General features: G+C 38.7%; 1 protein-coding gene across 7 annotated transcripts in view; it reads right to left on the bottom strand.

Moving 5' to 3' along the window:
• The window catches only part of LOC148540320 (bone morphogenetic protein 7-like), a 217603-nt gene that overhangs the window by 30913 nt on the left and 171037 nt on the right, over nt 1-15653 (bottom strand). For 5 of the 7 annotated variants that reach the window (XM_088443291.1, XM_088443284.1, XM_088443318.1 and 2 more), the window contains one exon: nt 4689-4843. The exons of 1 other annotated variant lie outside the window; for it this stretch is intronic. The gene's annotated coding sequence lies outside the window, so the exon portion shown is untranslated. Of the gene's footprint in view, nt 1-1546; nt 1605-4688; nt 4844-15653 lie in introns of all 7 variants that reach the window. One more of the 7 variants, XM_088443299.1, reaches the window with a different exon arrangement.

Here is a 15653-nt window from a genome sequence, read left to right as displayed (position 1 = left end):
CTCAGTGAATAAGTGTGCTGCATCATTGATATGCAAGTGCAGCAATGAACTTTCCTTTTTATTCATCATAATCTGCCTGCTTGAATGAATGGCCACACTATTAATCTGTAGAGATTTAAATGGACAAGCCCCATGCTGTATATAGAGTGGGCAATTGAATTTCAGGGCTGCATCAATTTCTGGGCGAATAAGTTCATTCATATGGCTATTCAGCATTCACAAGCTAGTACCAAAAAAGCTGTACGATCTTCTCGAGTTACTGTTTTTGTTTGTTCTTTGTTTCAGGGGTCATCATAGGCGTGTGCAGGTGTCGGCACAGGGGGTGTCCCTTTGGCACTGCCCCCTCTGCCGGGTCATGGACTACCCTGTCCCACCTCCCTCCAGGACATACACTTCTCACCTGGCCGTCTAAAGGTGCCCATTCACTAGACTATTTAATTGAGCGATTGAACAATAACGATACCATTATCGTTCATAAAATAGTTTGCAAAAATGTCTAAAACGACCAGCGATGCGTGCTCCCGCTGGTCGTTTAGACATCCATCATTGTGCAAACATGCTGGTCAACCTGACGATAATGTCAGATTCAGCATGTTTGCAGATGATTGATGAGCCTGCACTGAACGACTGCTCGTTCAGTGCAGGCACATCACAGACTGACAAACGACTGCACGATTACAATGTCGTAATCGTGTAGTCGTTTTCATATCTGCTAGTGGATGGGCACCTTAAGTGGGTAGTCTATGTCCCGTTGGGAGGTGTGAACGGAGGTTGTCCATGACCCGGCGGAGGGGTAAGTGCCAAAGCGGCATCCCTGGTGCCGGCATCTGCACATGCCTATGGGTGTCAACTGTTGGTAATGAAGTTAACTCATGCGCTATCTCCATGATGTCCATTACTGAAGCATTAGGTAATTTACCAAAATGACCGCCGACCATGCTACTGCGCATGTTTGGCTCCATATTGCTACTGTGATTGAGAGCCACGGTACTACTCAGACATGTAGTACTCCGGGGAGACCCTGCATGTCACTACATATATATGACTAAATGGTCCGCTGTAACTGTATGTTCCACTTCACTTCCGCCACCTGCTGTTGTTCCTGTGAGTACAGCTGTACATCTGCACACTACAATAAACATGAAACACTGTTTAAGTCTCACTGTGTGACCCACTTCATATGCTGATTCTGCTAGTATCTGCTATTATCCAACTTGTGTATACCACAAACAGTAAACACATATCAGCATACTCAACCCCAGTCCTCAAGTATCAAAAACAGGTTATGTCTTGTGAATTTCTTTTATCATGCACAGGTGATTAAATCTATTTTGCTGGGAAAGTAATTATCCTACCTTCTTCCACAGACAGAAATTCTTAGTACATGACCTGTTGGGAAAACTTGATGGTTGAAGTTGAAAGCCACTGCTTTTTTTTTAATGAAGAAGCCCTTAATTCTCAAATAAAGTTAACCATTACATAAATGTTTTCCATTTCAAAAGGGGGCTGTCTTTGAAAAACCAGAAGACATGGGAAACCTACTTACAGGTATAATGCAAAGTCAGCATTCCAAGGAGTTTGGTCCTGGAAGCCTTCGGTTATTTCTAGATAGATATAAAAAGGGAGGGTTGTATCGATCATATATTGTGTAAAAGTGATCTCTAAACATATGGCAAAGTTCTTTTACACTGCAGTATTGCTAACAAACTATGAATCTCACTTGTTTTCACTTATTTTACTTGGAAATTTTTGTTCTTTATGCTTTTCCTGATTGTACACAAATTTTTCTATTACCATAAAAAAAATAGGTGTTCTACAGCTTAAACAGAGGGTTTGGAGAAATACTGAATTTGTCAGTGGGCAAAGCAGCCCTACAGCCAACAAAACACCCAATAACAGTATGACTTCACCCAATATGTAAACAGGGTTAACACCAGTAAGATAATTATGCATCGAGTAACATACTTAACTAAAAAAGCGTTTTAAGAATATTTAAAAATATTTTGGCAAATTTAAAATAAGTGACATATTTAAAACTTTTTTATTAGAGTAACTGAAGTATAAATGGCAAACTGGCTCACATACTGTATGTGGACATTGAAAAAGACTGTACTGACAAAGCAATACGTTAACCCTTGCTGCTCTATGGCAGCATTGCAAGCACAACTGAATATCGATCAGCAGCCTCAGTGACATTTCATCTATAAATGCTATCGATAAATGTTTTTTTCTTATTGCCACAATTAAAAAAATAAAAAACAAAATAAGACATCTGTGCAATAGAGCGCTCAATAATAAATAGAGTTTATGATGAGCAGAGGGAAGAGATACAAGAGAGTAGATTGAGATTAGATGCAATCTATTTAGTCAATCCTAATAAATAATCTTTAAAGATGCTTGTGTGACTGTGGATAGTGTAAAGGACATCTGTAGAGATTGGCAATATTGTGGTACCTGCTATGTTTGTATTCATGCTTTGTACTTATGTGATGGTTCACCGTTGAGTATTGTATTTATAATGCTTAGTTTACTCATTTGGTGTTGGGTGCACTTTGTGGTTAATAATAATCAAGAGATGGCTTACAATCAAAAACATATTAAATATAAATATATTTTCATGTATGTATTTATTAACAGTTATTTATATAGTGCATATATATATATATATATATATATATATATATCAAAAGTTCCTGCACTCACATCATAGAGTCCCAGCAGCGGGGTGCAGCCTCCCAAACCAGTAAACCGGTCCTTCTATAAATCCAGAGTATTTCCCAATATAGGAAAAAACAGAAGGCACTCGCCAAAGTAGTAATGCATTTTAATTTAATCATATAACACATAAATATGTGAGGCAAGCATGCTGTTGGATGTGTGCTGCTGTTGGCTATATGATGCATAATATGCTGCAGTCTTGACAAAGGTCTTACGGGACTGAAACGTTGATGACGATACTAGGAAGCCGCTTGGATTGTTTCTATATGATTAAATGAAAAACGGTTACTACTTTGGTGGGTGCCCTCTGTTTTTTCCTATATTGGGAAATACCCATGATTATATATATATATATATATATATATATATAATTAAATAGACAATCAATGTGTTCTTAGCACATACAATAAGTAAAGTTCTGAATCTAGCTAGTCAGAACAATGGACTTTTAATACCATATACAAAAGCTTGATGCATAGAAGTATCAATTTATTAACCCCTTACTTGGGTTTCATCATTCTGCGGCAGCTGCCCATAACAACTGCTATAAGGTAATATTCCAAAATGCATAGTTACAGATGTTTTACAAGAAATATCTTCAAAACTTGGGACTGTCCTTTAAAATTAGGCACAGTTAGCGACTATGAAAATGTTCCTGACCAGGTCTCACTAATTCTACCTTTCTAAGGCAAGGTTCATTTAAAATCCAAAATTGTTCTCTATTCATAATAGAAGTAATACAAAAACAGACAAAAGTTAAAATGGACACATTATAAAGCTCTGCTACAAACTTAGTATAGCTAAAAACATTTCTTGCATATAATGTTACAGCAATTACTTATGTTGATGAGTCTTATTATGTAAGCTGGAGTAAGTGCACCCATGCAGATACTTTAGCATTGTACAAACTGATTGGATTATGCAGTGTGCTACTGTTTGTGCCTAATGAGATTAACAACATTGTACTAATAATGTTCCATTTGAACATCTTTAAGGATAGGTACAATAGTTGAATGCAGAACATTGTTTAATGCTTGAAGGGAGGAATCTCAAAGTTTCTATATTCTGTTTATTGTCATTCAAAACCTTCAATGTCTATGAATTGTTTAACATAAGTGTTAAAACATTTCAAAAGGAAAGTAAAATACAACAGCACTTTCCTAGGACTATTCAAAGTAAATTTCCACACTATCAAGAAACATAAGTGTTTTATCCTACATGAACTAAAGTGTGAAAAACTGTTGTTGTACAGTTAAGTTTTCAGGAAAATGAATCTTCTTAGAACACACATTTTTTGGTTTAGGATTAAATGAATGCCGCTTAATTGTACAATTCTGCTGCCTAAGGTTGTGTTACTGTGAATTTCTGAAGAAGAGAAGTGGGGACATTTTATGTGGTCTGAACTTAAAGTTGGCAGAGGGTGACAGAATTCTGGTCTAGCATCAATAACATGCAGCATACAGTATTAGCTCATATACAGGAAAATCTAAATAACCTTATCAGTACTCATTACATAAATGTAAAAGATAGTACTTTACTTTCCAAATGTCAAGACCGTTAGAAACATCCATAATGAAGATCTGTTTAATTACATACTATAGTTATTGATTCTAAATAATGAATTTTATGCGATACAGACATTTTAACCACAATAATCGTTTTGTGAAATGGGTTTCTGCAATTATCATAAATAAGGCGGCCAATGGTGAGCAGTCTTTCTGGTGTGATTGCATAGATCAAAGAAAGAAAGCAATGAATGTTCGCAGGTAGCAACAAATGATTCATCATGAACCTGCCTCATTTATCATGAAATATTTATATTAAAGATTCTGCTAACAGACCTATTAAAATTTTACATTTAATTAGTAAACAATTAAACGCTGGGCAAGAGTAAGGTCATGTACTGTAATACCCAGGATAACATAAAATATTTGCCAAATTAAGGCTGGATCATGTCAATCTGTACTCACCGCTAGAGAGTCTGTATGCTAAGATGAGAGCATGCGATTCATTTATGTGGACTTCTGGGTGGTCTCTGAAGGGCCACACAACTTTTGATTTTAGTCTAGGTTTTGTTGTCCAGGGTGGAGCTCCAGAAAATGTTTCTTAAAGGTATTATGGCAAACTGTAGGGATTGGCATATAAAGTATTGATTAGTCATGTACGTTAATTATATTTAATCAATTAATAAATTAAAACATTATTAGTGAAACAAGAAATGAATTGCAAGGCAGGGGAACATGAAAAGGAATGTAAAAATAATGAGAGAATAATAATAAAAAAAAGTGATAGTTTATAAGGTTGTTTCATAGAATGCTGACAATGTTGAATAACTAGTGAAAAATAATAATCAAATAAATTAAAAATCGATAGAAATTGCTTAGAACAAAGTTGTGAAAAAAAAGATTACACAAACTACTGTAGCAGTGAGACACGTTTGGAAAAGGAAAACTATTGAATACCAATGAATGTTTGTACACCTTTATTTAAACTCTACTTGTTTTGTTCCTTTGTAGGTTATAGAATTCATGTGTTCCTACATCTACTTCACTATTTTATTTTAACATACTTTTTTTTTTCATTGATTTGCGTCTATTTATTGATTATTCATTCTAGTGTTTCTCTTATTAGTTATTTCTCAAACACTAACTTAATATTCATTCATATAACCATATACGCTAACATCACTACTAGATGCCATATAATGTTCTGTAATTACAAACGGATTGTATTCATTGTCTAAATCAACCTAATATTCTAGTCTGTCCTTTTACAATATTATTTTTAGCAATATGAGCATTGATGCACAGTATTTTGTTAAAAAGTTAAAATTTTAATGTACTGTATATCACTAATTTTAAAACACTATCAGGGGTATTCAATATGGGAGCGAAAACATCGTTTTTGCGTTAATATCAGAGGTATGATGTCATTATCGCAGGTTTTACTTTTACACCGTATTCAATTTCAAAGACTTATCGCAGTTTTGAAAAGTCTTTGAAAAAAAAACGGGGATAACTTTTCACCATTGAATAGGTGTCGAAAAAAAGTGCAGAATTGGGTTTTGGGGTGCAGGCTTAAAAAAAATAGCCTGCACCCCTGGGAATGACACTTTGTCAAAAAAAGTAAAAAAAAAAAATAGGGACACCCCAAAAAATTAATTTAAAATTTGGGGTGAAAAAAAAAAAAAATGGGAAAAAATTAATTATTTAAGAATAGGGAAATAGGTTCAGGGCTATTCTGCAAGTATGCGGCAGGTGTTTTGAAGAATAGAATTATAGCGGCAGGTGCACAAATGGAGAATTTTTAAAAACTTACTTTAGGGACATAAAAATATGCTTCTACCCATTTTCATGTACCCCAAATTTGATGGGACCACTTAAAAAAATGAAAAAAAAACCCTAAGTGCTCTTCTGCATCACTTCTTCAATGTCGGAAAAAAAACACCTGCTGCGGCTATTTAAATCTCCGACTTTCAATTAAAGGCTAAAACGGGGGTACCCATAGTGATCCCCCACGTTTTTACAACTTTAGGGGGGTCTTACAATTTTTTTAAGGAAAAATTTGTAACTTTACACAAATCCAACTTCGGAGTTTCCCGTTTTCGTTAATTTTATATTGAATACGGGGATAAGCGGGAGCGCGCCCGATACTTTAACGCAGGTAAAAACTCCGATATGAAACGTTAACTTCGACAGTGAAGTTAACGTTTCATATTGTATATATCCCTCTAAGACAGACAATCACATATAGACAAAAAAAAAATCACAAAACATATATGAAATGCATCTCACTAGACAAATAGATACACTAATTATCCTCACAAAATATCTGTCTAAGTAGACTCTATCATATGGTACATTTAGACTAGGAGGGTATTAGTCAGTGTGATACACTCACACTCATTAAAGTCAATAGATGCTTTACAGCAGATGGTTTAACAGCAGTATCTTACTCCTTGGATTAAGCAGTTCTTTTAAACCATACTTTTCTTTTTCCACTTAATTTTTTGACTTATAAACCACCATAAGCAGGGGTCTGATGAATTTCCCTGAATGTACTTTACTTATATATGTTATACTTACTTTTTCGCCCTCTATTAAGATTATTGTGTATCACACTGACTAATATCCTCCAAGTTTAAATGTACCTTATGATAGAGTCTACTTAGGCTGATATTTTGTGAGGATAATTAGTGTTTCTATTTGTCTAGTGAGATACATTTCATACATGTTTTGTAATTTTTTAGTCTATATGTGATTGTCTGTCTTAGTGTTTTAATATTAGTGATATACAACATAAAAATTTTGACTTTTTAACAGACAAAAATAAGTTTGTGCCACCACAAAGAGATTTTTCTTTTCTTCCCTTTGTGTGCTATACTGTATTTTAACTCTAGGGGAGCATCGCCAACGTTATTTGCGGATGGCATCTACTTAGATCAGTTCAAAATTTATATAATATTTATGATTCTTTGCCATACAATCTGAGATTTTGGTTATAAATATGTTCATTTAAAAGCATGTGCGGAGACACTCTCCCTGTATTGACATGCACAGTATTTTCTCTATAAAAGGTTTGTTATGTAACTCAATAACTGCAGCTCAGCTCTGGGACTCAGGGGCATATTTATTAAACACATTTTGTGGGAAATCCTCTGAAAATAACCTGCAAGATGTAAGCACTTCTTGAATGTATTACAGAGGTTACACAGCAGATATTGGAGATATCTTCTATATTGCACAAGGTTCCGATCGCTATCACAGCCCCTATAGGTTCTTAGGGGGGGTCTGCTATATTTTGAAATTTACCAAGCTCCAGAATGCAAAGCTATTGTAGTCTATAGGCTACATATCACAGATATTAACAGGAGAGGATACCTCTGGATTGGTCCCGGGATTAGACATTAGGTCACCAGAGCTCCCACTTCTCAAAGTGAAGTGATCACTTTACTTTACACATTGCAGCCATGATGGCAAACTTTAGTAGATATCAGTGATATTAGCTGTTATATCCCATCTTCGAAAAAGAAGCCCACATAGGTTTCTATGGGGGGGGGTGCTAAAATGCCAAATTTAAAGCAAATGTAAAGCATTCCAGAACTTGGCCCCAATAGCCATTGCAGCCTATAGCTATACCCCACAAAACTCACTCCTCGGTACATGTTACTACCACATGCACAGTCAGCAGACAATGGATGTGAAGTAGTTCAGCCAGTGTCCAAAGCCATAAGTAAATTGATAGCATAAGCGACCACTTTACTTCTAACACATAACACCTCCTACTGGTTTCCCCTCCTAGCTCACAAGCCCGCATGCTCTCTACACTCTATTCTTCTCGGTCTCCCAAAGTAATCTCATCTCCTTGCTATAGCAACCCTGATAATCTCATTCACCTTTCTCCTATCAACTCTCTTGTGCCCTCTGGAATGCCAGATCAGTCTGTAACAACCTGGCCCTCATCCATGACCTTTTCATCAATTGCCTGAATCTCCTAGCCATTACTGAAACCTGGATTTTACCCTCCGACAGCACTTCTTCTGCAGCTCTCTCCTATGAGAGCCTCACCTTCCATAGTCCCCGGTCTGGGGGTCGCCATGGGGGTGGTGTTGGGGTCCTTCTACTCCCTGGTTACTCATACCAACTCATACCCTCTAAACCATCCCTAACATTCTCCACATTTGAAGTTCATGCTATATGCCTCTTCCAACCAGTACACCTCTGAGTCGCTGTCATTTACCATCCCCCGGCCCTCCCTCCAAGTTCCTTGACAAAGTTGCTTCCTGGCTCACTCACTTTCTCTCCTCAGACCTTCCCTCTATTATTCTAGGTGAATTCAATATTCCAATTGATATACTCACAGAATCCTCTGCCTCCAAACTCGTCACCCTCACTTCTTCATTTGGTCTTTCCCAATGGACCCCTTCACCCTCCCATGTGAGTGGGCATTTGCTAGATCTGGTTTTCACTCACCGTTGTGATATTTCTGCCTACTCTAATTCCATTTCCCCCCTCTCTGACATCACCTTCTCTTTTTTAACCTATCCCTCTCTACTTCCCCTCCTCTACCTCCAAAAGCCACCATCACATTGAAGCCATCGACACTGCCTTCTTCTCTTCCCTACTTGACTCACTTCTCTGCCCATCCTCTCTTTCTCCTGCCCTGAACAAGCTGCTTCCCTATACAATGCCTCCCTAACTTCTGCTCTTGACTCTGTTGCTCTGCATTACTCACCCATGCAAATCCACACCTCAATCCTGGCATTCCAAATGCACCAGATACCTGCAAAAATGTTCACAAACTGCCGAGCAACAGTGGAGAAGATCATGCTCTCAGGCTGAGTTTCTCCATTTCAAATTTCTGCTGTCATCCTACAGTGCTGTTCTTTCTCTCTCTAAACAGGCATATTTCAAGACTCATCTCCTCCCACTCCTCAAATCCCCAGCATCTCTTTCCACCTTCAACTCCCTCCTCTGCCCACCTCCTCCTTGTCTCCCCTCCTTGCTCTCTGCCACTGACTTTGCTAACTATTTTACATCTAAAATTGATTCCATAAGTCAGGACATCATATCCAACTAGTCCCCAGCTCTCCACCTGCTACTTTCCTGGATCACCCCTCCCCAACCACTTTACCAACTTTGACATCCTACTCCCCTGTATATGGAGAGGAAGTAATGGCCCTCATCTAGTCCTCCCCCACTCCATCCACCTCCCCCTTGACCCCATCACCTCCCATCTCCTCCACTACCTCTCTCCTTCTGCCTGCTCCCATCTTGCCTACCTCCTTAATCACTCCCTCTCTTCTGGCAATGTCTCTTCTGCATTTAAGCATGCCCTTGTCTCCCCCATTCTTAAAAAACCTACCCTTGATCTGATAACGCAGGAATATGTAGATATACATTTTCCTTCAGCAATTCACAAATATATGCATGCTTATGTTACTTTCTTTTCTTGCACTGCAATTTAGAGTATATAGAAATGATTGAGAATATTTATGTTAGTTGTTAGTTATTTGTCGAATGGCCCCAGGCCTAGAGAGGATAAGGCCTTCCCTTTTCTCTCTAAAGTAAGCAAGTGTGTGTCTGATGTGGCAGCCATCTTGTTTTATATCTTAGCTAAAAGTATGTTAAATGATGTATTAAAAATGTAGAGATTAATGTTTTATTTCTCTACAGGTGTGATTAACTATGGAGATATGTATAGGTTAAACTGCTATATACATTGTTCTAGCAATAAGAATAAGTTTAAAATGTATAAGTTTTAACAAATAAAAATATAGACAAAGAAGTAAAATGACTTGCGCTGCCTAGCTGCTGCTTTGTACCAACTCCCAAGAGCACCAAATCTTGAAACAATACATAAATATCACATATATGGAATGGTCCACAAGCACTGTTAGAAATTAAAATCAGGTGTTCTCCCTTCCGTTTTCCCTTTTTTTCTGGAAGATCTACCGATATCCTGTAACTCCCAAGACAATTCAAAAGAAGGGGACACTTTCAGTATGGTAAAGTATAGGAGCAAAACTTCCAGAAACTTCATGAAAATCTGTTGACTCACCCAGGCAAAATAAAATGCATTCCTCAAAAGGTTTCTTTGTCAGCCAAATGCTTCCTTATTTTTATCTGTATAAACCCCAATGGGGCAACACTCACCTAATATCTCATAGGTCTGTTCCCATAAAGATATCTTTTTAGGTGTCAGAAATTCCAAATGAATAAAAAATATCACTCCAATGACTCCAAGCAAATTGATAGCATTTATTCCCAGAAATTAAAACAAGAATAAAAAACAAAAAATTTGGCAGTTAAAAAAAATTATTCTATCTACAGTGTTTTTTTTCCTTCCTTCCACGGAAATATGTTAAGTGTAAAGTATTGGTATTGTTTAAATTTGCTAATTGAGTGATTTTAAGTTTCAAGGGATTGCATTATCTGTCAGATATTGGACAGATTTTATGCTATAATAATTTCTTGTGAATAGAAGTGTCTTGAACTTGTAAGTATCAAAGAATTGCATTGATATCTTGTTTCTTTTTCTGCTCATTCGGAGATAAAAAAAATTGTTCAAACAGTTTTTTTCCCCTTCCCTGTTTTGTGGGAGAAAGTTCTGTGCATGTGTGTATGTTTGACTGACCTTAACGGCAGTAGCGTCTGGTCAGAATTCTACCCAAGTATTGCTTATGGCTGCCGCTTGGAACTAGGATTAGAATAGGGTGTGTCACTAGTGAAAAACACACACTATAAGGCTATATATAGCATTGTATGTAACATGTGTGAGTGATCCATCAAAATAAGGTTGCACATACTTCTCTTATCGTTCCTTCTGCTACTTTTTTGTTGGAAAAACAAAACAAAACCCCTGATTGGGTGGTCAAGGTAGATGTGTTTTAATTGTTTTTATTTTGCGGTGTTAGATTTAGCAGATGGTTTGATTAACATAGATCAGTTTCTGCTGATATTTTATGATATTTGTAAACTTGAGGTGTTTATTCCTGCATTTGAAACATTGTTTAGGCTTTGTGTTGTGTCAGATAAATGTTTAGGTTTGTGGTTGTTATTAAGTAATTATTTAGGGGTTGAGGTGATAGGCATTGGTGACAGGTGTTTTTGTATTTTCTTTATTATCTTTTATGAAAGATGTGTGTAGAGAGACATGAATCTGGTTATGTGGGGTAATATTATAGACAAAAAAGTGAAGTCCACGGCCGTGGCTATATAGTTTGAAAAGGATCTGCAAATATGTGATCAGATAATATTGATGTGAAGGTGCTGATCTGATAATGACAGGCAGATAGCACAGCATAGGTGTTAATCTGATAACGAAGACAGGTAACACGAGGTTCTTTTTTTGGGGTTTTCATTTTGACAGACATGGCACAATTTAAAAAAAAATAAAAATAATCTTCATTGTTTTTGTAAGGGGCAACACTGTCTAAGTATTTGTATGGGATTGCAGAGAGTTTATGTAAGTAATATAGAGAGTATGAGCAAGTGATTTGAATGTGCAGAGGTAATTGACTGTAGCCTGCAATAAAGCTACAGAGTACAGGGGCAGGGCATGTGAAGCACCTGGATGGTAATGGTTGTTTGAATGAAGGTGAAGGAATTGGTTTGGTGAAACGGAAAATGATACAAGGGTAGGTTTCCACAAATTGTATTGTATGCCACTAACAAACTTATACTTGTAAAGAATTAAATATTTCTCTTTGCAAGTCTAAAGCTTATATGAGACTGGAAAGAGTGTTCCTATTTCAAGGTCAGGAGATTGGCTGTTTGAAAGAAAAAAAAAAGGAGTTTTATTTTGCAGCAGAGAGAAAAAAAAAGGTTTAGAGCTTGGCAGCAGAGAATGGGGAATGAGGTTAGCGCAATGCGGGATCTAGGGATATTAAAAAAAATGCATATGTGATTATGAATGACAAGTATGATGATGAAAATGTGAAATTTGTTTCTAAATGGTGTGGATATCCAAAATGGTCACCAGAACCTTTCCCAATGTCTGGCACACTTAATTTGTCTCTTTAAGAAGCTTTTAAAGCAACAATTATTTTATCCAAATTGGCCAAAAATAGTCAAACAATTGTAATTTCTCACAGTGTGGCAACAAGAATCTACACGATGCCACGGGATGGCAGTCGGCCAGTGGCACCCCCTGCCCTCGCGGCAGCTCCTTCCTCCTCCATATTGTGTATTTATACACACATCTGAAGCTTGAGATTGCTCCAGTCTAGATTTGCACCCTTCCCCCCACCTCCTCATATATGTTTTTAAGCAGGGACCTAGCATTTGACTGCACCAGGCAACAGGCTTAATCTCAAGTAAGTGCTATTTATATTGTTAGTGTCAGTTTATTTGGGGTGAGCGTTTGGACATGGGGCCCCCTGAGGTGTTCCGGCTGGACCTCTTCAGGGCATCACCATTTAATACATATAGTCACTTTGTATATCACCTTCATGTTTGTTTATTATTTATGTATTTTTTCACACATATTCTACTTTTATTATTATCTTAACACTCATTAGTTACTATTACACACTTGATACTTTAACACTTCAATGTCACCCTTTGTCATGGCCAGGGTATTTCAGCATGGCGCTAGGCGAGTGTTACCTGTGAGGTCGTTGTGGTGCGGGCTGTCTGGTGGTGGAGCTGGTGTCTGGCGGGGGGCTTTGGCTGCGCGCGTTGTTGTGCGGGCCTGTTGTCACTGCGCTGGTAAGGTCTGGCGACGTGTCTGTTCCATTTGGCATGGGTGCCGCCATCTTGCCTTCTGGCCATGTTATGCGGCTGGCCAATCCTGGTGAGTCACATGTTCCCTCTGGCCAGTAACAGCACGGCATGGGGTATTTAGGAAGGGTCAGTGCCTTCCTTCTTTGCCAGTGCAAAGTGTATCTCAGCCTAGCTGAGAGGGAGTTCTCTGTGCTTATCCTGTTCCTGTGAATTCACTGTCTGCCAGTCTGCCTGTCAGCTCCTAGCTTCCGCTGGACTACCCCACTTCCTCCATCACCCTTGCCCATACCTGAGTGCCTGAGCCTGCTGACATCCTGCTCATTTGCCTTAGTTCACTACCTGCATACCTGGCTTATTATTTCCTGCATCACTACCTGCATACCTGCTTGATTATAATCAGTCTCACTACCTGCACACCTGGACACCTCTAATTGTTTCTACTTGGACATTAACCCATTACTCTCACCACAGAACTCTTGTGCACATTTATATATTCCTGGACTTTTATTTACTGCCATATTCTATGTCTACTCAAGCACTTATTAAAAAACCTAGTTTTTATTCAAACCCGCTTCTGTGATCACTCCTGCTACAACCCCGGGTCCAAAAATAACCCAGAACATAACACCCTTCTTTTCATGTGATGCCCTAGGGAGGTCTTTGGCTGGACTGTCTTTTGGGGTGCCTTGCGTCCCAGATGAGAACCCCAGAGTGTTAGGGACCTGCTCAATGAGGTGACCTTGACGCTGGTGGGTAGGCCCGTATCATTGGCCATTGATATGCAAACTACCTCTGAAATTCTATTTACTAAATTTAAATGTAAACAGTAATGATCGCATAGTGCATCTGCAACTCTGTTTTTGTGTATGTTACTTTAAAATCTCAGCATGATGGCACCTTTCATTACCAGTGGGGTGTGCAGTATAGAGCCCCTCCTTATACTCCTTTGTCCTACCCCTGCCCTCCTTCCCCAAACCCTCTTACCTCCTTCCTATAGAAAAGTTATTTCATCTCCCCGTTTGTCTCTTTATTCTGTTTTATTCAAGATTTATACCTCAGAGACTGCTGTCTCTGATGATGACAATGCTGATGTAATGCCTAAGTTTACTGCTATATTTATGCTTGCTTTTTCTAATCAACAATACTAAGATTTGTACCTCACAGACTATTGTCTCTGAAGACGCTGATTTAATGTCTAAGCTTAATGCTATATTTATGCCTGCTTATTCTAATCAACTATTTTTTTATGACTATTCCCCAGAAGTGAACTTTTAAATCTGATTCAGCTGATTCAATTGATGATTATTACTGATGTCCATGTCCTTCCTGCAAATAATCTCACTATGATTAGCAGGTTCAATGTGTCCTGGATACCTTGCATTTAGCTAACCATTTATTGTTTGTGAGTACTTCACAGTTTCCTGAGGAAGATACATAGATGTTGTCACAGGAATCTGTCATTATGTACAGCATCATTCACAGCAAAGATGTGCAGGAATTTGTGCCCAGATATAGTATCCCATGTGTTGTTGAAGGTGACAGAAGTACACATTTTACAGGGAAGGTATTCCAAGCAATGTGTTAATATATAGGTATAAAAAGCAAAATTGAATGTGTAAACACTAACATTAAGTACCAAATTATCTAAGATGGGTGTGGACTGCCATGTGTTGGTTGGGGGCTTTACGTCTGGTTTTTTATAGCATTCACACCACTTCAAAGCAGCCACTTAACCTGTCCCCTTATGAGCTACTTTTTGGAAAAATGCCTATCCTCATGGTAAGTCCAGCAACAGACTTGTCACTGTTATATGATTTAACTACGAACTATGGCCCTCATTCAGAGCCGTACGCTCTGAGCAGAGCGCACGCTCTGAATGAGGGCCGCCCTCCATAATTATGGAGCGTCCTCCTGGATGCTCGAATAGCTGTGGGTCACCACCCACAGCCTATACGAGCGTGCAGTTTGATGGCCACGATGGCCGGAGCCTGCGGTTGAGGTTTTCAACCGCAAGGTCCGGAGTGATTTTGGCTCTATCAGAGCCAAAATCACTCCCACTGACATCACTAGTGATGTCAGTGGGCCGGCTTCTGACGGTAGGCGTTCCCTTGGGAACGCCTCCGTCATGGAGGCACGCCTCCGGCACGCCCACCAAAGGGGGCATGCTGTCAATCAACATCGACAGCACGCCCCCTTTGATCAGACACAACGAGCGAAGGAAAGTCCTTCGCTCGTCGCGTCTGGCGCATGCGCACGACGGAGCTCCCGCCATCGTGCGCATGCGCAGTGCACAACATCGACCCACTTGCGAGTGGACAGCCACTTGCGAGTGGGTCTGAATCAGGCCCAATGTTATACAATTCTCACAGCATCTGAAGACTTTACAAGAAAAGCAAGGAAAGCTTATGAAGAGACTCCCAGAGGGACCTTGTCATGGAGTCCAGCCTGGAAGCTATGTAATGGTGAGAAATTTCTTACATTCTGGTTGTCTCATAGATCAATGGCAGTGCCCGTTCCACAAGGTACCTGGAGGCTATCCTGCTACGTAACATGAAATCTAGCTATATTGCCCAGGAATTGTTAATGCTATATACCCGCTTGGGAATACCAAAGGAGGTCTTAACGGACCAAGGTAGCCCTTTTGTCTCTAAACTAATGAAAGATATGTGTCAACTGTTAAAGGTGGATAGGATTACTACCTCAGTTTGC

This window comes from Taudactylus pleione, unplaced genomic scaffold (assembly GCF_031769625.1).
Source record: "Taudactylus pleione unplaced genomic scaffold, aTauple2 ptg000019l, whole genome shotgun sequence".
NCBI lineage: Eukaryota > Metazoa > Chordata > Amphibia > Anura > Myobatrachidae > Taudactylus > Taudactylus pleione.
This window is presented reverse-complemented; position numbering and strand designations above follow the sequence as displayed.